Source organism: Castor canadensis, chromosome 13, assembly GCF_047511655.1.
Source record: "Castor canadensis chromosome 13, mCasCan1.hap1v2, whole genome shotgun sequence".
In the NCBI taxonomy this organism is placed as follows: Eukaryota; Metazoa; Chordata; class Mammalia; order Rodentia; family Castoridae; genus Castor; species Castor canadensis.
The window spans coordinates 93,280,148-93,305,200 of NC_133398.1; positions in this window are offsets into that span (position 1 = coordinate 93,280,148).

A 25,053-nucleotide genomic window follows, 5' to 3' on the forward strand; every position below is an offset into this window, starting at 1 on the left:
TTCTACTGAACATTTCATCCAACTTCTACACAAAATACATTCTTCTCAGCAGCCTGTGGAACTTTCTCCAAAATAGATCATATCATGGGCACAAAGCAAGCCTCACAAAATATAAGAAAATAGAAATTATACCGTGCATACTATCTGATCACAATGCAGTAAAACTAGAAGTCAACAACAATAGTAAAGACAAAAAATATGCAAACAGCTGGAAAATAAATAACTCATTACTTAATGAACAATGGGTCATTGATGAAATAAAAGAGGAAATTAAAAAGTTCCTGGAAGTCAATGAAAATGAAAACACAACCTACTGGAACCTATGGGACACAGCAAAGGCAGTCCTGACACGAAAGTTTATAGCCATGAGTGCATATATTAAAAAGACTGAAAGATCCCAAATCAATGACCTAATGATACATCTGAAACTCCTAGAAAAACAAGAACAAGAAAATCCCAAAACAAATAGAAGGAGAGAAATAATAAAAATAAGAGCTGATATCAATGAAATAGAAATCAAAAAACCATACAAAGAATAAATGAAACAAAACGTTGCTTCTTTGAAAAAATAAACAAGATTGACAGACCCCTGGAAACCTAACTAAAATGAGGAGAGAAAAAACCTAAATTAGTAGAATCAGGAATGCAAAAGGGGAGATAATAACAAACACCATGGAAGTCCAGGAAATCATCAGAGACTACTTTGAGAACCTATATTCAAATAAATTTGAAAATCTTAAAGAAATGGACAGATTTCTAGATACATACGATCATCCAAAACTGAACCAAGAGGAAATTAATCACCTGAATAGATCTATAACACAAAATGAAATTGAAGCAGCAATCAAGAGTCTCCCCATAAAGAAAACTCCAGGACCTGATGGATTCTCTGAAGAATACTATCAGACCTTTAAAGAAGAACTGACACCAACCCATCTTAAACTGTTCCATGAAATAGAAAGGGAAGGAAAACTGCCTAACACATTTTATGAATTCAGTATTACACTTATCCCAAAACCAGGCAAAAACGCCTCCAAAAAGGAGGACTATAGACAAATCTGCATAATGAACATTGTTGCAAAAATTCTCCATAAAATAATGGCAAATCGAATTCAGCAACACATCAAAAGGATTATTCACCACTATAAAGTAGCCTTCATCCCAGGAATGCAGGAGTGGTTCAACATATGAAAATCAAAATACGTAATAAACCACATTAACAGAAGCAAAGACAAAAAAGCACTTGATCATCTCAATAGATGCAGAAAAAGCCTTTGATATGATCCAACACCATTTCATGATAAAAGCTCTAAGAAAACTAGGAATAGTAGGAAAGTACCTCAACATTATAAAAGCTATATATGACAAACCTACAGCCAGTATTATACTTAATGGAGAAAAACTGAAACCATTCTCTCTAAAATCAGGAACCAGACAAGGATGACCACTATCTCCACTCCTATTCAACATAGTACTGGAATTCCTAGCCAGAGTAGTTAGGCAAGATGAAGGAATAAAAGGAATACAAATAGGTAAAGAAACTGTCAAAATATCCCTATTTGCAGATGACCTGATTCTATACCTTAAAGACCAAAAAAACTCTACTCAGAAGCTCCTAGACACCATCAATAGCTACAACAAGGTAGCAGGATATAAAATCAACATGGAAAAATCATTAGCATTTCTATACACTAATAATGAGCAAACTGAAAAAGAGTATATGAAAATGATTCCATTTACAATAGCCTCAAAAAAAATCAAATACTTAAGTGTAATCCTAACAAAACATGTGAACTACCTCTACAAGGAAAACTATAAACTTTTGAAGAAAGAGATTGAGGAAGACTATAGAAAGTGGAGAGATATCCTATGCTCATGTATTGGTAGAATCAACATAGTAAAAATGTCTATACTCCCAAAAGTAATCTACATGTTTAATGCAATTCCCATCAAAATTCCAATGACATTCATTAAAGAGATTGAAAAATCTACTGTGAAATTTGTATGGAAACACAAGAGGCCACAAATAGCCAAGGCAATACTCAGTCAAAAGAACAATGCTGGAGGTATCACGATACCCGACTTCAAACTATATTACAAAGCAATAACGATAAAAAACAGCATGGTACTGGCACAAAAACAGATATGAAGACCAGTGGAATAGAATAGAGGATCCAGATATGAAGCCACACAACTAGAGCCATCTTGTCTTTGACAAATCACTTAAAATATACGATGGAGAAATAGCAGCCTCTTCAACAAAAACTGCTGGGAAAACTGGTTAGCAGTCTGTAAAAAAACTGAAACTAGATCCATGTATATCACCCTATACTAATATTAACTCAAAATGGATCAAGGATCTTAATATAAGACCAGAAACTCTAAAGTTGATACAGGAAAGGGTAGGAGCTACTCTGGAGTTAGTAGGTATAGGTAAGAACTTTTTCAATGGAACCCCAGCAGCACAGAAACTAAGAGATAGCATAGACAACTGGGACTTCATAAAACTAAAAAGCTTCTGCTCATCTAAAGAAATGGTCTCTAAACTGAAGAGAACACCCACAGAGTGGGAGAAAACTTTTGCCAGCTACATATCAGACAAAGGACTGATAACCTGAACATATAGGGAACTTAAAAAACTAAATTCTCCAAAAACTAATGAACTAATAAAGAAATGGGCAAGTGAACTAAGCAGAACTTTCTCAAAGTAAGAAATTCAAATGGCCAAAAAACACATGAAAAATGCTCACCATCTCTAGCAACAAAGGAAATGCAAATTAAAACCACACTAAGATTCCACCTCACCCCTGTTAGAATAGCCATCATTAGCAACACCACCAACAACAGGTGTTGGCGAGGATTGCAGGGAAAAATGAACCCTCTTACACTGTTGGTGGGAATGCATACTAGTACAACCACTCTGGAAAAATACTTGGAGGCTACTTAAAAAGCTATACATTGATTTACCATTTGATCCATCAATACCACTCTTGGGAATATACCCAAAAGACTGTGACACAGGTTACTCCAGAGGCACCTGCACACCCATGTTTATTACAGCACTATGCACAATAGCCAAGTTATGGAAACAGCCACGATGCCCCACTACTGACAAATGGATAAAGAAAATGTGGTATCTATACACAATGGAATTTTATGCAGCCATGAAGAAGAATGAAATGTTATCATTCGCTGGTAAATGGATGGAATTGGAGAACATCATTCTGAGTGAGGTTAGCCTGGCCCAAAAGACCAACAATCGTATGTTCTCCCTCATATGCGGACATTAGATCAAGGGCAAACACAACAAGGGAATTGAACTTTGATAACAAGATAAAAGTGAATGCACACAAGGGAGATATGAGGATAGGTAAGTCACCTAAATATTAGCTAGCATTTATTGCCCTCAAAGCAGAGAAACTAAAGCAGATACTTTAAAAGCAACTGAGGCCACTAGGAGAAGGGGACCATGAACTAGAGAAAAGGTTAGATCAAAAAGAATTAACCTATAAGGTAACACACACACACAGGAAATTAGTTTGAGTCAACTCCCTGTATAGCTATCCTTATCTCAACTAGCAAAAACACTTGTTTCTTCCTATTATTGCTTATACTCTCTCTTCAACAAAATTAGAGACAAGGGCAAAATGGTTTCTGCCAGGTATCGAGGGGATAGTTGGGAGACGGAGGGAGCAGAGTGGGTGGTAAGGGAGGGGTGGGGGCAGGGGGGAGACTACCCAAGCATTGTATGCACATATGAATATTAAAAAAATAAAAATTAAAAAAAAAAAGAAAAACAATCTCAGTGGAAAAAAAAAAAAAGAATGTTCCTGTCACTTGAAAATAAAGACTGATGGGGAGTATTCCTTTGACAGGCTAAGACAGTTCTCAAAGGAAAGCAATGTGTAGTAACTCCAGCTTCTAAAATAGATGGCATTCTGCCAGGAGATACATGTGTCTCTTTTTTTCAGTAGTGTAGGCCTATTTTCCATAAAGTGAATGTTTCACCCACAGTAATCTGATGACAGATAGTGCATATTCCTTTTAAATGGTAAATCAGTTCTCAAAGGGAAGCAATATGCAGGATACTCCAGCTTCTGATTTAGATCGTATTCTTCCAGGAGATACATGAGTCTCTTCAGATTGGCAGAATAGACCTATTTTTCATAAAGTTAATGTTTTTACTACATGAATATGCTGACATACAGGGAGTATTCGTTTCACATGCAAACTCAGTATACTTAAAGGGAAATAATGTATTGGACACTGGAGCGTCTAACATTCCTGGTATTCCTCCAGGATATCAGGTGTCTCTACAAATTCCACAGTATAGGACTACTACCCATAGAGTGAATGTCTCTCCCACTTCAAACGGATGAAAGATAGGGAGTATTTCTTTCACATGCTTTCTTAGTTCTCAAAGGGAAACAATGTGCACGATTCTCCAGCTTCTAACTTACATCATAAACTTCCTGGGAAAGATGTGTGTCTTCAATTCATCAGAATAAACTTATTTTCCATAAAATAAATGTTCCCCCCGCTTGAAATGCCAGACAGATAGGGAGTACTTCTTAGAGAGGTTTACTCAGTTCTCAAAGGGGAACAATTTGCAGGACACTGCAGCTTCTAACTTATATCATATTCTTCCACGAGATACATGTGTCTCCTCAGATTTGCAATACAGGCCTATTTTACATAGAATGAAATCCCACTTGAAAATGCTGACAGATAAGGAGTACTCCTTAGAGAGGGCAATGCAGTTCTCAAAAGGAAACAATGTGTGGGCACTCCAGATTCTAACATAGACGATATTCTTCCAGGAGATACATGTGTCTCTTCATATTCAGCAGTAGGCCTGTTTTAGGCAGACTGAATATTTCTCCCACTTGAAATGGATTAAACATGTAAACTCAGTTCCCAAAGGGAAGCAATGTGCAGGACACTCCAGCTTCTAACTTAGAACATATTCTTCCAAGGGATACATGTGTCTTTCCATTCATCAGAATAGGACTAATTTCCATAAAGTGAATCTTTCTCCCACTGAAAAGGCTGACAGGTAGGAAGTATTCTTTTGAAATTCAAACTTATTTCTCAAAGGGGAACATTGTTAAGATGATCAAGCTTCAAACTTCCATGCTATCCTTCCAGCCCTTACATGTATTTCTTCAATTCAGCATTACAGGCTTATTTTCCTTAAAATCAATGTTTTTCCCACTTGAAAACGTTGGTGGATAGGGAGTATCTCTTCAGATTGGGAGAAATGGTATATTTTTCATAAAGTGAATGTTTCTCCCATTTGAAAATGCTGACAGTCAGGGGGCATTCCTTTCACATGCTAGCTCATTATTTAAAAGGAAACAATATGTTGGTCACTTGAACATCTATCAGAGATGGTATTCTTTCAGGGGATACGTGTCTCTTCAATTCATCAGAATAGGCCTATTTTTGATAAAATGAATATTTCTCCTTCATGAAACTGATAACAGATAGGGAGTATTCCTTTCACATGTTAACTCAGTTCTCAATGGAAATGATGTGCCAGATCCTTCAGTGTCGGGGCCAGCAGTGGGACCTTGCCTGTGTGAGTTGGTATCTGGCCTTATAAGAAAGCTCCAAGGAACTGAGGCAAAAGTCTCAGACCAGACCTTGCCTGTGTGAGTTGGTATTTGGCCTTGTGAGAAAGCTCCAAGGAACTGAGGCAAAAGTATCAGACCAGACCTTGCCTGTGTGAGTTGGTATCTGGCCTTGTGAGAAAGCTCCAAGAAACTGAGACAAGTCTCAGGACCACACTGTTCCTGTGTGATCTGGTATCTGGCCTTGTGAGTAAGCCAGATGTCCAGAAAAACAGTATTCAAGGTTCCCAGATGGCTTTGTGTCCTTCAGATGTAAATAAGAAAGTTATGCTGACTGTGTGCTTCTTCTGCTTCTCTGTTCCTATTTTAAAAGAGACATAACAAAGAGTGAATTTTAACTGTGCTTCCTTGTACTAATGTAACCTTGACACATAATACTTGGCATGCTTTTTCTGACCAAATGTTGTCTGTGTAAAAGGATTTTATAAAAGGCAAAGGATGCTTCATTAAAATGGCTATGAGCAAGACTTCGTAGTCCCCTCATGGTTTATGGCTTCGGTCACCCAGGTTCAGCTGATAAATGGCTTAAACTCCAGCTTCTAACTTAGATCATATTCTTGTAGGGGATACATGTGTCTCTTCAACTCATCATAACAGGCCCATTTTCCTTCAAGCGAATGTTTCTCCCACTTTAAAACACTGATTGGTAGAAAGTATTCTTTTGAAATTCACACTTAGTTCTCAAAGTGGAACATTGTATAAAATGCTCAGCTTCAAATTTCAGTGCTTTTCTTCCAGAAGTTACATGTGTTTCTTCAATCAGCATTGCAGGCTTATTTTCCTTAAAATGAATGTGTCTCCCGCATTAAATTGGTGACACAGAGAGTATTCCTTAGAGACATTAACTCAGTTCTCATAGGGAAACAATGTGAGGACACTCCACTTTATAACATGCACAGTATTCTTCCAGGACATTCATGTGTCTCTTCAATTCATCCCAATAGGCCTATTATCCATAAAATGAATGTTTCTCCCTCATGAAATGGATGACAGGCAGTATTCCTTTCATATGCTAACTCAGTTCTCAAAGGAAAACAAGGTACAGGACACACAAGCTCTAGCTTAGATTGTATTCTTCCAGGGATGCATATGTCTCTTCAGATTGGCAGAAATGGTCTACTTTTCATAAAGTGAATGTTTCTCCTACTTGAAAACACTAACAGTTAGGTGTCAGAGCAAGCAGAGGGACCATGCCTGTGTGATTTGGCATCTGGCCTTGTGAGAAATCTCTAAGAAACTGAGGCAAAGGTCTCAGAACCAGACATCCAGAAAAGCAAGAGTGCTCAAGGTTCCCCAGATGGCTTCATGTCCCTCAGATATAAATAAGAAGGTTATGCTGACCATGTGCTTCTCCTGCTTCTCTGTTCCCATTTTAGAAGACACATAACAAAGCGTTAATTTTAACTGTGTTTCCCTGTACTAATGTAATCTTGACATGTAATACTTGGCATGCTTATTCTGAGCAAATGCTTTCTGTGAAAAAAGAGTGTATAAAAAGCAGAATGATATTCACTAAAGTAGCTATTGAGCAAGACTCAGTAGTCCCCTCATCATTTTTGGCTCTGGTTACCCAGATCCAGCTGATTACTGGCAACAGTTGGCACCTGAAACAGGGACCTGAAGGATAATTTGGAAGTGATGTGTGAGACAAGATGGGGCAAAATCAGTGCAGAGTCCAGCCTTTTCTTTCACTTGTACATCATTTTTTATTATGAGGAGGAGCTGGAGTTTCCAAACAGCAGTTAAGGGACTTTTTAAAAGTAATTTGTGAGATAATCCTTGGTTTCTGAGGAAGGCACTTTTGATGAAGAAGTTTGGAAGTGAGCACGTAAAAATGTTGAAAAGGCATACAGTCAGGGAGAAAAGATACCTGTTCATTTTTGGATAACATGGGCTCTGGTTAAATCTGTAATTCTTATACTTGGGGGAGAAAGAAGGGAAGAATATTTGGAAAAAGATGCTGTTGCATCCCTTCATGAGTATAAGTTAGATGCAGGAGATATGGAAAAAATCACTAAGAAAAGTAAAAGGTGATTTAGTCATGGCTTTACTGTGCCATAGGAATCTGAAAGTAAACCACCATCACTTGTAGCGCCAGCAATTGCAATGGCTCCTCTGAGAGAAACTGATGATCTTTATCCCCCTCCTCCAGAGGATTAGGATTGGGATGAACATCCTGAAATGGGAAACATTGAAGAGGAAATGCATAATTTACATATTTGCTCCAACCAGGGCTTCGAAAGAAAGAATGACCTTCCATTAGCAGCTCACATTCCCATCCCCCCATGGCTGCATGAATTGTGACTGCTGTTTCCTGTTATGTTTAATATGAATGGCAATAACACTTATAATGGACTGAATATGATTCTTATAAAAGACTTAAGAAGGCTTGTGCAACTTATAGTCCTGCATCTCCTTTTTGTAGAGACTATTTGGCAGGATGGAGCAATGGTGCTGGGTGGATTCCCTATGATTTTCATATTGCGGCAAAAGTGACATTATCATCAGCAGAGTTTTTGCAATGGAAAATGTGGTTAGCTGATGAAGCCCATGAAAGAGTTAGATTTTAGGGTGGCAAGGCAATGTTGGGGTTGTTTCATATGAGATGCTGACTGGTACAGGTGCTTGGCTGTGACAAGCCCATCAGGTTAAAAATACACCCTCTGCTGCCTTGCTTCATGTGAGTGATGTTGCTTTGGCTGCCTGGGACAAAATTAATATGGGGCAGAATATCAAGGCAACTATACAAAAATACAACAGGGACCAACAGAACCTTATTCTGATTTTATAGAAAAATTATAGGAGTCAATAGACAAACAGGTGAGAGGCAATCAAACACAAAAATTTTACTGCATCAATTGGCTTTTGATAATGCTAATGAGGACTGCCAAAGTCTTATTCGATCAACTAAGGAGACTAGTGATATGGACTATTTAAACACCTGTCGTAATGTAGGTACTTTCAAACATAAAGCCAGAGTTGCTGCAATAGAAACCATGGCAATACAAAAACAAAAAGGCAGCCAAATGTTTTAATAGTGGTAAACCAGGACATATGAAAACACAATGCAAATTACCATCACAAAATAATAATTATAACAAACCTGGTATCCCTTCCTTTCCTGAGATATGTCCAAGATGTAAAAAGAGATGGCATTGGGTCAAAGAATGTCTATCAAAAACGGATAGAGAAAGCAATCTGTTACCAATAAAATATGTTCAGTTGGGAAATGAGTGAAGGGGCCACCCTCAGGCCCCAACAAGTATGAGGACTACTTTGTTCCCAGCTCAGATGGATCTCGATTAAGTATTTCATCTCTGAAGCCCACTACTGCTGGGAGTGCCGCCCTTGATTTTGTCCAAATGATGTTGACATTTATCCCAACCAGTGTCCATTTAAATTTTCAACTAATATATATGGCCCTATTCCTGAAGGGACAGTTGGATTTTTGTTGGGCCAAAGTAGTTTAACTATGAAAGGGGTGACTATACATACTGGGGTTATTGATTCTGATTATAAAGAGGAACTGAAACTTATGGTCTCTGTCTCTACTCTTTGGTCTTTTAAAAAGGGAGAGCATATTGCTCAATTGTTGCTGTTGCCTTACATTGGTATTTCTAAATCTTCTAATGTGAGGCATGGGGGATTTGGCAGGACTAATAAACAAATTAATTATTCAACATTAATGCAAGAACAAAGTTGACCTTTGCGTACTTTAAAAATTAATGGAAAAACCTTTACTGGTTTGTTAGATTCTGGAGCTGATATTTCTATTATTTCTCCAGACCAGTGGCCTAATATCTGGCCCACTAAAGATGCTGATTTTTCTATACAGGGAGTAGGCACTATGACGGTATCACAATTACAACAAAGTGCACACAAACTTAAATGTGATGGCCCTGAAGGTTTACAGGCAATTCTACAGCCATATATCACCCCAATTACTATGAATTTATGGGATCAAGATCTCTTACCACAATATAATGCTGAATTTTATATTCCCACTACATATTCTGAACAATCTTTACAAATGATGAAAAGAATGGGATATGTTCCTGGGAAAGGTTTAGGGAAAAATTTACAAGGACAATATGATATCATTACACCAAATATTAAACATGATCTCCAGGGACTGGGTTTTTCTTAGGGGCCATTGAGTTTATAAAGACTGACCCTATTCCCATTCAATAGAAAATAAATTCTCCCACTTGAACTCCTCAGTGGCCCCTGAATAGTGAAAAATTACAGGCTTTGAAACAATTAGTTCAAGAAAAATTAGAGCACAAACATATAGAACCTTCCTATTCTCCTTGGATTTCCCCAGTGTTTGTTATTTTTAAAAAATCAGGAAAATGGAGACTTCTTATAGATTTAAGAACTGTAAATGCATCTATGGTACCTATGGGAGCTTTACAACCTGGATTGCCTACTCCTGAATGTATCCTTAAAGAATACCCTTTGATTGTTTTAGATTTACGAGATTGCTTTTATACTATATCTATACATCCCAAAGATAGGAAAAGGTTTGCATTTTATGTCCCTAGCTTAAATCAACAAGAACCTTTACAAAGATATCAATGGACAGTGCTGCCGCCACAGGGTATGACTAATTCCCCCACTATGTGTCAGTATTTTGTAGGAAAAATACTACAACCCATTAGAGTAACATTTCCTGATGCATATATCATCCACTAAATGGATGACATTTTAACTTCTCATGCATGTCCTAAACAATTACATAAAAATTTTGAAACCACACAAAAAGCTTTACAAGTAGGAGGATTAGTAATAGCTCCTGAAAAAATACAAACAGCTACTCCTTTTCAATATTTAGGTCATGCAGTCAAACAATTTACCATTCGCCCTCAAAAAATCTGCCATACTAAGAAACTCATTAAAAACCCTAAGTGATTTTGAAAAGTTACTAGGAGACATTAATTGGCTTCGTTCTTCTTTAGGTAAACCGAATATAAACTTACTAATTTGTTTTCTATCTTAGAAGGTGGTACCGCCCTGGACAGCCCTCGGACTTTAACAGCTGCTGCTGAAAATGAATTACAGTTTTTTGAGTCACAGTTACAGACTGCCTTTCTAACAAGATTTGATCCTTTAAAACCTATTTCCTTGTCAATATTTCCTTCTCCACATTCTCCTATAGGAATTTTGACCCAAGAGAACTCTCCTTTAGAATGGTTATATTTAAAACAAAAAGAAACTGAAGTGTTAACTTCATATATTGATCTAATATCCTCTTTAATTATACAGGGAAGAACAAGATGCCTACAGATTTTGGGATTTGATCCAGAACTCATTATTTTACCCCTCACTAACAAACAGTTTGAAAGTCTGTTACCCCCTAATGATAATTTAAGTAATAGTATAAGCAATTATTATGGACATATAGGGTAATCATTACCCAGCGGGTAAGTTGTGGGATTTTTAAAAAACAAACTCCATTTATTGCTAACACTAAAGTAAAATTAAATCTTATATCTCATGCTTCAGTTTATTACAGAGATGGATCATTATCTGGTAAAGGACGCATACATGGACCTTATTTACACAAAACGATTCAAACTAATTATTCTTCTGTGCAAGAAGTAGAATTAGCAGATCTGATTTATTTATTGCAAAAAATTACAGATAAACTATTACATATTGTCTCAGACTCAGCTTATGTAATAGGACTGTTTCCTGTTATTGAAACTGCTCTTATTTCTACTACTCATAAAGTTATGAAAACATTATTATCCACATTACAACATCTAATATAGACCCTCTCTTATCCCTTATATGTTATTAATATTAAGGCTCATTCTAATCTGCCCAGCCCTCTAGTGTGAGGAAGTGATATAGCTGATAAACTTACATGTACAGTGTTTTCTTCCCCTATAAAAGAATATCAGCATTTACATACTAATACTAACAGATAACATGTGCATTATAAAATTCCTCTTTGTATTGCTCATGATATCATCAATTCTTGTCCTGTATGTGCTCCTTTACATTGTAGATCTCACCCATCTGTTGCTAATCTTCGAGGTCTATGTACTAATGAATTATGGCAAATGGATGTGACTCACATAACCTTTTTTCCACAGCAACCATATTTACATGTTGTTATAAAACAGACAATGGATCTACATATACAGGTCATCAATTTAAACAATTTTGTAAAGAATGGAACATTGTTCATGTCACTGGACTCCCTTACAATCCACAAGGACAAGCTATCATTGAAAGGGAATATAGAACTTTAAAAACACAATTGTTAAAAAATAAAAAAGGGGGAACTCCCTGAGATACCTTAGCTTTAACACTTTTCACTTTAAATTTTTAAAATTTACCTCAGGATATTTTGATTGCAGCGGATAAATATTTTGGTGAACCTCCCTCTTTGCCAGACACACAGATCCTGATTTGGTATAAATCTTTTAACTCTTGGTTGCCTGGGCTTTTACTTTAAAAGGGCAAATATTATATTGTGTTTCTACAGATGTCCATGGATCTCCCAAAACATTATTGGTTCCTCTTAAGAGCGTCAGGCCCAGGTAAACTAATGAATATGTCCAACAAAGTGATGGCCACTCCCCAGAGGGAGGATTTTGAGGATGAGTAAATGGAACAGACCATGCACAAAATGTCTGCCCTTATTTTCAAGAAGAAGTGTTCTTGTCTATATCATGTGAAAAGTTCCATCCCTAATTGGGGACAAATTAAAGCATTATCAGCAAGAGGTGAAAACATCTTATGATCCACTTGAAGCTCCATTATTCCAGAGAATCTTTTCATGGCCATGGTTTCTATCCTTAGCTGTGCATCTGCGGTAAATGGACAAGTGTATTGGGTCTTTAAACACCATCCTACTCTATTGAGATTAGTGGAATGGTCTGAAAGGGGACCCATTATCTTTACTAATGATTCTACCCACCTCCCTCCTCCTTGGAAAATTACTGGACAAGATCACCCTTCTGAGTAAGGGACTGCTATTAATATATCCTTAGGATATGAAATTCTGCCTTTGTGTGTTGGTCATCCAAATTCTTGTCTTCCTGTAAGCATTCAAACATGGTTGAACATACTGCCTCCTACACAGGAAAGCCATGATGGAATCAGATTATTTGAGACATTGTCCTTAAATTTTACAGAAATTAATAATACTAACATAGGAAAACCCAATCTCCCAATATGCAAGACTATATCTTATAAGCATTGGAAATATTCCCCTCTTCATTGGAGCAATTGCTATGCCAGTGCTGGAAAGTTATTTCTATCCATTCATAATTTCTCTTTTATTGATTGGGGCTCTCATGGACACTTTGTACACAATTGTCCTGAAGACTGGAATAGGACAGACTGTGATTATATTAACAAAATTGTTTGGCAAAATAGTCTGTTACATAAAAAACATCGTATGAAAGGACTAATGGCATGACATGATAGGGGAATGTCATCCCCAAGGCCCTGATTGCTAATAGAAACTATTACTTATCCAGAGCAACCTGAGATCTAGAAATACATATAGCCTCTTAGCTTTTCTAAGGTGGACATAGGCTCTGTTGACTCCAATGAAAATTATTCAGCTGAATTGAAGAAACACATGTTTCACTACAAGGAAAGCCATCTATGTGAGAAGCTTCAGCATCTAGCACATTCTTTCCTTGTGAGAATGCACTTATATTTTGAAAGGAATCCTTCTTGCAAGTTAGGATTTTCATGGTGGTTATAGACTCTGGCTGTCCCTCATAGACCTATTCAGCTGACTGGAAGAAATACACGTATACCTCCAAAGAAAACCATCTGTGTTACTAGCTGCAGCGCCTAGCACCTTGTTGTCCTGTGACAAGTGAGTTAGATTTTGCAATTAATTCTGCATACAACTTAGGTTTTTTAATGTGGGTATGGGCAGTGTTTGTTCCCTGTAGGCCTATTAAGCAGAGTTGAGGAAACACAGGCATCAACCCAAAGAAAATCCTGTACGTTAGAACCTGCACGATCTGGCACCTTGATTCCTCTTGAGAGTTGAGTTAGTTTGTGAACGGAATTCTTCCTGCAACTTAGCTTTTTCCAAGTGTCCATAGGCTCAATTTGATCCAAATAGGACTAATCAGTTGATTAATGAAACAATGAACATTTGAAGGCAAATCATCTGTGTCAGAAGCAGGATAGGCTAGCACATGTTTTCCCTGTAAGAATTGAGTTTGTTTTTGAAAGGAACGTGTATTCCTTATTAGGATTTTCAAGATGGAGATAGTCTCTGTTTTTTCCAAATAGGCCTATTACGCAGAGTTGAAGAAACACATGCAACACTCCAAAGACAAGCATCTATGTTAGAAGGTACAGCATCTGGCACCAGGATTCCCTGGGGGAATTGAGTTCGTTTTCAAAAGAAATTATTCGTGCAACTTTGATTTTTCAACGTGTGGAGGAATGATCGGTTGTTTCAAAGAGGCGTCTTCAGCTAGTGGAAGAAACACGTGCATCTCTGGAAAGAAAACCTTCTGTGTTAGATGCCCTTACATCTAGCACATTGTTTCCCTTGGGTAATTGAGTTAGTTTTGGCAATGAAACTTCCTGCTACTTCAGTTCTCTATGGGGGAGATAGGCTCTGTTTGATCCAAATAGGCCTTCTAAGCAGAGTTGAACAAACACATGGAGCACTCCAAAGACAACCATCTATATTAGAAGCTGCACTACCTAGTTCTTGTTTCCCTGAGAAAATTCAGTTAGTTTTTGAAAGTAATGTTTCATGCCACTTAGTTTTTTCATGACAGAGAAAGGCTCTGGTTGTTTCCAATAGGCTGATTCAGCTGAGATGAACAAACACATGTATCACTGTCTAATTTGTAAGCGGCAGTTCCTAACACAATAGTCCTTGTTTAATTGAGTTATATCTTGTTACATTTACATCCTGTACCTTAGGTATCTTATGTTGGTGATAGAATTTCCTTGTTCCAATAGGCGTATTCAGCTGAGTTGAAGAAACAGAGGCATCTCTCGAGAGGAAGCCATATGTGTTAGAAGCAAGATCATCTAGCACATTGTTTCCCAGTGAGAACTGAGTTTGTTTTAGAAAGGAAATTGTGTGAAACATACATCTTTCGAGGTGGAGATAGGCTCTTGTTTATCCAAAGAGACCTACTCAGCTGAGTTGTAGAAAAACAAGTATCACTCCAAAGGAAACCATCAAGATTAGAACATCAGCATCTAGTACCCTCTTTTCCTTTGAGTCCTGACTAAGTTTTTGAAAGGAATTCCTGAAACAAACTAGGTTTTTCAAGGTGTACATTGGCTGTCTTTGTTCTATATAGGCCCACTCAGGAGAGACTAGGGAAACCATGTATCATTCCAAAGGTAACCATCTATGGTAGGATTTGGACCATGTAGCACATTGTTCCCCTTGAGAATTGAGGCTGTTTTGGAAAGGAATACTTCCTGAAACTTTGATTTTTTTAAGGGGAGATAGGATCCTGATGTTCCAAATTGGCCTATTCAGCTGCCTTGAAGAAACACTTGTATCCTTTCAAAGAAAACCATCTATGTCACACGCAGCAGCAGCATCTGGCACATTGTCTCCCTGTGAGAATTGTGTTAGTTTTTGAATGGAATATGCATTGCTGCACAGGTTTTTGAAATAGGCCTATTGAGGAGAGTTGATGAACACGATTCCCTCTAATGAAAACCACGTGTGTTTGGACAGGTGTGTCTACCGCATTGCTTCCTTGGGAGAAGTGAGATCCTTTTTGAAAAGGAAACTTCCTGCAACTTAGGTTTTTCAAGGTGAATATTCAGCTCAGTTGAGAAAACATATTTGTCTCACAAAAGGACACCATCTGTGATAGAAGCAGGAGCATCAAGCACATTGTTTCCCTGTGATAATTGAGTAGTTTTTGAAAGGAATACGTAGTGCTACTTTGCTTTCCAAGGTGGAGATTGGTTCTCTTGATTTCAAATAGGATTATTCAGCTGAGTTGAGGGAACGCCTGTATCAATCCTAAGAAAACCATCTGTTTTATAAGGGGCACAATCTACCAAGTTCTTCCTCGTGAGAATTGTGTGATTTCTTGATAGGCATGCTTCCTGGACCTTACTTTTTTTGGGTGGAGTACGATATCTTTGTTCCAAAAAGGCCAATTCAGCTATGGTGAAGAAACCCAAGTATCTCTCCAGTGAAAATCATCTTTATTAGAAGCAGGATCATCTACCACTTTGTTTCCCGGTGTGAATTTACTTTGTTTTTGAAAGGAATACATAGTGCTACTTAGGTTTTTCGAGGTGGAGATGAGCTCCCTTTGTTCCCAATAGGACTCTTCAGCTTTGTTGCAGAAACACATGTAGCACTGCAAAGAAAACCATGTCTTAGAAGCTGCAGCATCTGGCACGTTCTTTCCTTGTGAGAATTGTGTTATTTTTTGAGAGTAATTGTTCCTGCAACTTAGGTTTCTTCTGGTGGAGATAGTCTCTCTTCTTACAAATAGTCATCTTCAGCTGAGGGGAAGAAACATATGTATCTCTCGGCGGAATACTCTCTGTGTTAGATGCACTGGAATCTACCACATTACGTCCCTGTGAGAATTGACTGAGTTTCTGAAAGGAATACATATAGCCTCTTAGCTTTTCTAAGGTGGACATAGGCTCTGTTGACTCCAATGAAAATTATTCAGCTGAATTGAAGAAACACATGTTTCACTACAAGGAAAGCCATCTATGTGAGAAGCTTCAGCATCTAACATTCTTTCCTTGTGAGAATGCACTTATATTTTGAAAGGAATCCTTCTTGCAAGTTAGGATTTTCATGGTGGTTATAGACTCTGGCTGTCCCTCATAGACCTATTCAGCTGACTGGAAGAAATACACGTATACCTCCAAAGAAAACCATCTGTGTTACTAGCTGCAGCGCCTAGCACCTTGTTGTCCTGTGACAAGTGAGTTAGATTTTGCAATTAATTCTGCATACAACTTAGGTTTTTTAATGTGGGTATGGGCAGTGTTTGTTCCCTGTAGGCCTATTAAGCAGAGTTGAGGAAACACAGGCATCAACCCAAAGAAAATCCTGTACGTTAGAACCTGCACGATCTGGCACCTTGATTCCTCTTGAGAGTTGAGTTAGTTTGTGAACGGAATTCTTCCTGCAACTTAGCTTTTTCCAAGTGTGCATAGGCTCAATTTGATCCAAATAGGACTAATCAGGTGATTAATGAAACAATGAACGTTTTGAAGGCAAATCATCTGTGTCAGAAGCAGGATAGGCTAGTACATGTTTTCCCTGTAAGAATTGAGTTTCTTTTTGAAAGGAACGTGTATTCCTTATTAGGATTTTCAAGGTGGAGATAGTCTCTGTTTTTTCCAAATAGGCCTATTACGCAGAGTTGAAGAAACACATGCAACACTCCAAAGACAAGCATCTATGTTAGAAGGTACAGCATCTGGCACCAGGCTTCCCTGGGGGAATTGAGTTCGTTTTCAAAAGAAATTATTCGTGCAACCTTGATTTTTCAACGTGTGAAGGAATGATCGGTTGTTTCAAAGAGGCGTCTTCAGCTAGTGGAAGAAACACGTGCATCTCTGGAAAGAAAACCTTCTGTGTTAGATGCCCTTACATCTAGCACATTGTTTCCCTTGGGTAATTGAGTTAGTTTTGGCAATGAAACTTCCTGCTACTTCAGTTCTCTATGGGGGAGATAGGCTCTGTTTGATCCAAATAGGCCTTCTAAGCAGAGTTGAACAAACACATGGAGCACTCCAAAGACAACCATCTATATTAGAAGCTGCACTACCTAGTTCTTGTTTCCCTGAGAAAATTCAGTTAGTTTTTGAAAGTAATGTTTCATGCCACTTAGTTTTTTCATGACAGAGAAAGGCTCTGGTTGTTTCCAATAGGCTGATTCAGCTGAGATGAACTAACACATGTATCACTGTCTAATTTGTAAGCGGCAGTTCCTAACACAATAGTCCTTGTTTAATTGAGTTATATCTTGTTACATTTACATCCTGTACCTTAGGTATCTTATGTTGGTGATAGAATTTCCTTGTTCCAATAGGCGTATTCAGCTGAGTTGAAGAAACAGAGGCATCTCTCGAGAGGAAGCCATATGTGTTAGAAGCAAGATCATCTAGCACATTGTTTCCCAGTGAGAACTGAGTTTGTTTTAGAAAGGAAATTGTGTGAAACATACATCTTTCGAGGTGGAGATAGGCTCTTGTTTATCCAAAGAGACCTACTCAGCTGAGTTGTAGAAAAACAAGTATCACTCCAAAGAAAACCATCAAGATTAGAACATCAGCATCTAGTACCCTGTTTTCCTTTGAGTCCTGACTCAGTTTTTGAAAGGAATTCCTGAAACAAACTAGGTTTTTCAAGGTGTACATTGGCTGTCTTTGTTCTATATAGGCCCACTCAGGAGAGACTAGGGAAACCATGTATCATTCCAAAGGTAACCATCTATGGTAGGATTCGGACCATGTAGCACATTGTTCCCCTTGAGAATTGAGGCTGTTTTGGAAAGGAATACTTCCTGAAACTTTGATTTTTTTAAGGGGAGATAGGATCCTGATGTTCCAAATTGGCCTATTCAGCTGCCTTGAAGAAACACTTGTATCCTTTCAAAGAAAACCATCTATGTCACACGCAGCAGCAGCATCTGGCACATTGTCTCCCTGTGAGAATTGTGTTAGTTTTTGAACGGAATATGCATTGCTGCACAGGTTTTTGAAATAGGCCTATTGAGGAGAGTTGATGAACACGATTCCCTCTAATGAAAACCACGTGTGTTTGGAAAGTTGTGTCTACCGCATTGCTTCCTTGGGAGAAGTGAGATCCTTTTTGAAAAGGAAACTTCCTGCAACTTAGGTTTTTCAAGGTGAATATTCAGCTCAGTTGAGAAAACACATTTGTCTCACAAAAGAACACCATCTGTGATAGAAGCAGGAGCATCAAGCACATTGTTTCCCTGTGATAATTGAGTAGTTTTTGAAAGGAATACGTAGTGCTACTTTGCTTTCCAAGGTGGAGATTGGTTCTCTTGATTTCAAATAGGATTATTCAGCTGAGTTGAGGGAACGCCTGTATCAATCCTAAGAAAACCATCTGTTTTATAAGGGGCACAATCTACCAAGTTCTTCCTCGTGAGAATTGTGTGATTTCTTGATAGGCATGCTTCCTGGACCTTACTTTTTTTGGGTGGAGTACGATATCTTTGTTCCAAAAAGGCCAATTCAGCTATGGTGAAGAAACCCAAGTATCTCTCCAGTGAAAATCATCTTTATTAGAAGCAGGATCATCTACCACTTTGTTTCCCGGTGTGAATTTACTTTGTTTTTGAAAGGAATACATAGTGCTACTTAGGTTTTTCGAGGTGGAGATGAGCTCCCTTTGTTCCCAATAGGACTCTTCAGCTTTGTTGCAGAAACACATGTAGCACTGCAAAGAAAACCATGTCTTAGAAGCTGCAGCATCTGGCACGTTCTTTCCTTGTGAGAATTGTGTTATTTTTTGAGAGTAATTGTTCCTGCAACTTAGGTTTCTTCTGGTGGAGATAGTCTCTCTTCTTACAAATAGTCACCTTCAGCTGAGGGGAAGAAACATATGTATCTCTCGGCGGAATACTCTCTGTGTTAGATGCACTGGAATCTACCACATTACGTCCCTGTGAGAATTGACTGAGTTTCTGAAAGGAATACATATAGCCTCTTAGCTTTTCTAAGGTGGACATAGGCTCTGTTGACTCCAATGAAAATTATTCAGCTGAATTGAAGAAACACATGTTTCACTACAAGGAAAGCCATCTATGTGAGAAGCTTCAGCATCTAGCACATTCTTTCCTTGTGAGAATGCACTTATATTTTGAAAGGAATCCTTCTTGCAAGTTAGGATTTTCATGGTGGTTATAGACTCTGGCTGTCCCTCATAGACCTATTCAGCTGACTGGAAGAAATACACGTATACCTCCAAAGAAAACCATCTGTGTTACTAGCTGCAGCGCCTAGCACCTTGTTGTCCTGTGACAAGTGAGTTAGATTTTGCAATTAATTCTGCATACAACTTAGGTTTTTTAATGTGGGTATGGGCAGTGTTTGTTCCCTGTAGGCCTATTAAGCAGAGTTGAGGAAACACAGGCATCAACCCAAAGAAAATCCTGTACGTTAGAACCTGCACGATCTGGCACCTTGATTCCTCTTGAGAGTTGAGTTAGTTTGTGAACGGAATTCTTCCTGCAACTTAGCTTTTTCCAAGTGTCCAGAGGCTCAATTTGATCCAAATAGGACTAATCAGGTGATTAATGAAACAATGAACATTTTGAAGGCAAATCATCTGTGTCAGAAGCAGGATAGGCTAGCACATGTTTTCCCTGTAAGAATTGAGTTTCTTTTTGAAAGGAACGTGAATTCCTTATTAGGATTTTCAAGGTGGAGGTAGTCTCTGTTTTTTCCAAATAGGCCTATTACGCAGAGTTGAAGAAACACATGCAACACTCCAAAGACAAGCATCTATGTTAGAAGGTACAGCATCTGGCACCAGGCTTCCATGGGGGAATTGAGTTCATTTTCAAAAGAAATTATTCGTGCAACTTTGATTTTTCAACGTGTGGAGGAATGCTCGGTTGTTTCAAAGAGGCGTCTTCAGCTAGTGGAAGAAACACGTGCATCTCTGGAAAGAAAACCTTCTGTGTTAGATGCCCTTACATCTAGCACATTGTTTCCCTTGGGTAATTGAGTTAGTTTTGGCAATGAAACTTCCTGCTACTTCAGTTCTCTATGGGGGAGATAGGCTCTGTTTGATCCAAATAGGCCTTCTAAGCAGAGTTGAACAAACACATGGAGCACTCCAAAGACAACCATCTATATTAGAAGCTGCACTACCTAGTTCCTGTTTCCCTGAGAAAATTCAGTTAGTTTTTGAAAGTAATGTTTCATGCCACATAGTTTTTTCATGACAGAGAAAGGCTCTGGTTGTTTCCAATAGGCTGATTCAGCTGAGATGAACAAACACATGTATCACTGTCTAATTTGTAAGCGGCAGTACCTAACACAATAGTCCTTGTTTGATTGAGTTATATCTTGTTACATTTACATCCTGTACCTTAGGTATCTTATGTTGGTGATAGAATTTCCTTGTTCTAATAGGCGTATTCAGCTGAGTTGAAGAAACAGAGGCATCTCTCGAGAGGAAGCCATAAGTGTTAGAAGCAAGATCATCTAGCACATTGTTTCCCAGTGAGAACTGAGTTTGTTTTAGAAAGGAAATTGTGTGAAACATACATCTTTCGAGGTGGAGATAGGCTCTTGTTTATCCAAAGAGACCTACTCAGCTGAGTTGTAGAAAAACAAGTATCACTCCAAAGAAAACCATCAAGATTAGAACATCAGCATCTAGTACCCTGTTTTCCTTTGAGTCCTGACTCAGTTTTTGAAAGGAATTCCTGAAACAAACTAGGTTTTTCAAGGTGTACATTGGCTGTCTTTGTTCTATATAGGCCCACTCAGGAGAGACTAGGGAAACCATGTATCATTCCAAAGGTAATCAATTATGGTAGGATTCGGACCATGTAGCACATTGTTCCCCTTGAGAATTGAGGCTGTTTTGGAAAGGAATACTTCCTGAAACTTTGAATTTTTTAAGGGGAGATAGGATCCTGATGTTCCAAATTGGCCTATTCAGCTGCCTTGAAGAAACACTTGTATCCTTTCAAAGAAAACCATCTATGTCACACGCAGCAGCAGCATCTGGCACATTGTCTCCCTGTGAGAATTGTGTTAGTTTTTGAACGGAATATGCATTGCTGCACAGGTTTTTGAAATAGGCCTATTGAGGAGAGTTGATGAACACGATTCCCTCTAATGAAAACCACGTGTGTTTGGACAGGTGTGTCTACCGCATTGCTTCCTTGGGAGAAGTGAGATCCTTTTTGAAAAGGAAACTTCCTGCAACTTAGGTTTTTCAAGGTGAATATTCAGCTCAGTTGAGAAAACACATTTGTCTCACAAAAGAACACCATCTGTGATAGAAGCAGGAGCATCAAGCACATTGTTTCCCTGTGATAATTGAGTAGTTTTTGAAAGGAACACGTAGTGCTACTTTGCTTTCCAAGGTGGAGATTGGTTCTCTTGATTTCAAATAGGGTTATTCAGCTGAGTTGAGGGAACGCCTGTATCAATCCTAAGAAAACCATCTGTTTTATACGGGGCACAATCTACCAAGTTCTTCCTCGTGAGAATTGTGTGATTTCTTGATAGGCATGCTTTCTGGACCTTACTTTTTTTTGGTGGAGTACGATATCTTTGTTCCAAAAAGGCCAATTCAGCTATGGTGAAGAAACCCAAGTATGTCTCCAGTGAAAATCATCTTTATTAGAAGCAGGATCATCTACCACTTTGTTTCCCGGTGTGAATTTACTTTGTTTTTGAAAGGAATACATAGTGCTACTTAGGTTTTTCGAGGTGGAGATGAGCTCCGTTTGTTCCCAATAGGACTCTTCAGCTTTGTTGCAGAAACACATGTAGCACTGCAAAGAAAACCATGTCTTAGAAGCTGCAGCATCTGGCACGTTCTTTCCTTGTGAGAATTGTGTTATTTTTTGAGAGTAATTGTTCCTGCAACTTAGGTTTCTTCTGGTGGAGATAGTCTCTCTTCTTACAAATAGTCACCTTCAGCTGAGGGGAAGAAACATATGTATCTCTCGGCGGAATACTCTCTGTGTTAGATGCACTGGAATCTACCACATTACGTCCCTGTGAGAATTGACTGAGTTTCTGAAAGGAATACATATAGCCTCTTAGCTTTTCTAAGGTGGACATAGGCTCTGTTGACTCCAATGAAAATTATTCAGCTGAATTGAAGAAACACATGTTTCACTACAAGGAAAGCCATCTATGTGAGAAGCTTCAGCATCTAGCACATTCTTTCCTTGTGAGAATGCACTTATATTTTGAAAGGAATCCTTCTTGCAAGTTAGGATTTTCATGGTGGTTATAGACTCTGGCTGTCCCTCATAGACCTATTCAGCTGACTGGAAGAAATACACGTATACCTCCAAAGAAAACCATCTGTGTTACTAGCTGCAGCGCCTAGCACCTTGTTGTCCTGTGACAAGTGAGTTAGATTTTGCAATTAATTCTGCATACAACTTAGGTTTTTTAATGTGGGTATGGGCAGTGTTTGTTCCCTGTAGGCCTATTAAGCAGAGTTGAGGAAACACAGGCATCAACCCAAAGAAAATCCTGTACGTTAGAACCTGCACGATCTGGCACCTTGATTCCTCTTGAGAGTTGAGTTAGTTTGTGAACGGAATTCTTCCTGCAACTTAGCTTTTTCCAAGTGTGCATAGGCTCAATTTGATCCAAATAGGACTAATCAGGTGATTAATGAAACAATGAACGTTTTGAAGGCAAATCATCTGTGTCAGAAGCAGGATAGGCTAGCACATGTTTTCCCCGTAAGAATTGAGTTTCTTTTTGAAAGGAACGTGTATTCCTTATTAGGATTTTCAAGGTGGAGATAGTCTCTGTTTTTTCCAAATAGGCCTATTACGCAGAGTTGAAGAAACACATGCAACACTCCAAAGACAAGCATCTATGTTAGAAGGTACAGCATCTGGCACCAGGCTTCCCTGGGGGAATTGAGTTCGTTTTCAAAAGAAATTATTCGTGCAACTTTGATTTTTCAACGTGTGAAGGAATGATCGGTTGTTTCAAAGAGGCGTCTTCAGCTAGTGGAAGAAACACGTGCATCTCTGGAAAGAAAACCTTCTGTGTTAGATGCCCTTACATCTAGCACATTGTTTCCCTTGGGTAATTGAGTTAGTTTTGGCAATGAAACTTCCTGCGACTTCAGTTCTCTATGGGGGAGATAGGCTCTGTTTGATCCAAATAGGCCTTCTAAGCAGAGTTGAACAAACACATGGAGCACTCCAAAGACAACCATCTATATTAGAAGCTGCACTACCTAGTTCTTGTTTCCCTGAGAAAATTCAGTTAGTTTTTGAAAGTAATGTTTTATGCCACTTAGTTTTTTCATGACAGAGAAAGGCTCTGGTTGTTTCCAATAGGCTGATTCAGCTGAGATGAACAAACACATGTATCACTGTCTAATTTGTAAGTGGCAGTATCTAACACAATAGTCCTTGTTTAATTGAGTTATATCTTGTTACATTTACATCCTGTACCTTAGGTATCTTATGTTGGTGATAGAATTTCCTTGTTCCAATAGGCGTATTCAGCTGAGTTGAAGAAACAGAGGCATCTCTCGAGAGGAAGCCATATGTGTAGAAGCAAGATCATCTAGCACATTGTTTCCCAGTGAGAACTGAGTTTGTTTTAGAAAGGAAATTGTGTGAAACATACATCTTTCGAGGTGGAGATAGGCTCTTGTTTATCCAAAGAGACCTACTCAGCTGAGTTGTAGAAAAACAAGTATCACTCCAAAGAAAACCATCAAGATTAGAACATCAGCATCTAGTACCCTGTTTTCCTTTGAGTCCTGACTCAGTTTTTGGAAGGAATTCCTGAAACAAACTAGGTTTTTCAAGGTGTACATTGGCTGTCTTTGTTCTATATAGGCCCACTCAGGAGAGACTAGGGAAACCATGTATCATTCCAAAGGTAACCATCTATGGTAGGATTCGGACCATGTAGCACATTGTTCCCCTTGAGAATTGAGGCTGTTTTGGAAAGGAATACTTCCTGAAACTTTGAATTTTTTAAGGGGAGATAGGATCCTGATGTTCCAAATTGGCCTATTCAGCTGCCTTGAAGAAACACTTGTATCCTTTCAAAGAAAACCATCTATGTCACACGCAGCAGCAGCATCTGGCACATTGTCTCCCTGTGAGAATTGTGTTAGTTTTTGAACGGAATATGCATTGCTGCACAGGTTTTTGAAATAGGCCTATTGAGGAGAGTTGATGAACACGATTCCCTCTAATGAAAACCATGTGTGTTTGGAAAGGTGTGTCTACCGCATTGCTTCCTTGGGAGAAGTGAGATCCTTTTTGAAAAGGAAACTTCCTGCAACTTAGGTTTTTCAAGGTGAATATTCAGCTCAGTTGAGAAAACACATTTGTCTCACAAAAGAACACCATCTGTGATAGAAGCAGGAGCATCAAGCACATTGTTTCCCTGTGATAATTGAGTAGTTTTTGAAAGGAACTCGTAGTGCTACTTTGCTTTCCAAGGTGGAGATTGGTTCTCTTGATTTCAAATAGGGTTATTCAGCTGAGTTGAGGGAACGCCTGTATCAATCCTAAGAAAACCATCTGTTTTATAAGGGGCACAATCTACCAAGTTCTTCCTCGTGAGAATTGTGTGATTTCTTGATAGGCATGCTTCCTGGACCTTACTTTTTTTTGGTGGAGTACGATATCTTTGTTCCAAAAAGGCCAATTCAGCTATGGTGAAGAAAAACAAGTATCTCTCCAGTGAAAAT